This window comes from Onychomys torridus, chromosome 3 (genome assembly GCF_903995425.1).
Source record: "Onychomys torridus chromosome 3, mOncTor1.1, whole genome shotgun sequence".
In the NCBI taxonomy this organism is placed as follows: domain Eukaryota; kingdom Metazoa; phylum Chordata; class Mammalia; order Rodentia; family Cricetidae; genus Onychomys; species Onychomys torridus.
The window spans coordinates 136277295-136278833 of NC_050445.1; positions in this window are offsets into that span (position 1 = coordinate 136277295).

Here is a 1539-nt window from a genome sequence, read left to right on the forward strand (position 1 = left end):
CAATGCACATAAAATAAAAATAAAAGATTAAAAAAAAAAAAATAGAAGTCATCTTGGCCAAGAGCTCTTGCTAGCCCAGTCTAGGTTTTGGCATACCTTTTTTGTTTTGTTTTGTTTTTTCCCCCAAAATAACTGCCCCTTTGAGCAAGTTTGGCTTTGTTGTACATGCTTCCACTTTGTGTGAAAACTGAGATTATTCTTCGTTTCTAACAGCTATAAAATGAAATAATCCCATCAGTCCCCATGTAGATTTTGGTCACAGCAACAGAAAAGTAAGCAATATGGAAGCTGGTACCAGAGAGTGAGTTGTTGCTGTGAAGAGCCTGACCATGCTAGGTTTTGGAGGAATATGAAGATTCTGGAACTTTGCACTAAAAACGCAGTTGAACAATGTAGATGAGACTTATGGGCCATCATTTTTGAGGATGTGGAGGTTTTACAGGAGCTGCTCAAAACTCTCTGATTCCCAGGCAGGGAGCAGGGAAGGGATGGGGAGCAGGGTGTGTGGCCACCAGTATCCTTTGGTGTGAGCCTCGTTTCTTCAGGTGAGAAGTTCTGGCACCTGGATGTCTGTCAGCTAGAGACTCACAAACTGTCTGTCAGTAAGCTGCCTGACAGGGTTGCTGTGGGTACTGCGGCCTGAGCAGCAGCTGGCCGCCAACATCACACTCTTACAAACACAGGCTTAAGACATTGCCCCCCCCCCTTCCTTCCCTTCCTTCTCCCAATCTCCAACAGAACGCTCTTCTTTCCTTCCAAGCCCAGGTGCAAATTTGACAATCTACTAGACAAGAACCCACCAACCGTGAACTTTGATTTCTCACCAGTGTACTTTACTTAGGTATTAAATCATCTAACTCTGTAGCATTATTCACAGCAGTTATTCCAATGACAAAATTATCCCTTTTTAACACTGCTAAACTATGCGTATTTCAAATAGAAGGCCCAGAAAGCATGTGAAAAGATCTCTTCATAAGTTTGCCTAGCCAAAAAAAAAAAAAAAAAAATGAGTTTAGAGGCCAGGCATAGTGGTGCACACCTTTAATCCAGTACTCAGGAAGCAGGAAGATTGCAATAAGTTCAAGGATAGCCTGATCTACCAAAACCAAACCAAAACAACAAAGACAAAACCAGTTTAGAGATTTTTCTAACATTTAATAAAAGTATATTTCAATAATTCAATCAGCCTTTAGATTTATTTATTTCCTTTGTATTAGTATTTTACCTTCATTTATATCTGTGCACCACATATGTGCAGTGTCCTCGGGGGCCAGAAGGGGACATCAGATCCCTTGGAACTGGAGTTAGAGATGTAGTGAATCGATCAGAGTCCTCTGCAAGAGCAATGAGTGCTCTTAGCCACCCAGGCAGCTCTCCCGCCTATAATCAGGCCTTAAATGTAACTTCATCGCTTTTTGGTAAGACTTACAGAAACAGGTCTTTAAGAAAATTACTACATACAGAGCAAGCTGGAAAGATGGCCTCTGGCCTCTCTGGGCACCTGTACTCACATGCATGTACCCACAACCAGACACATAC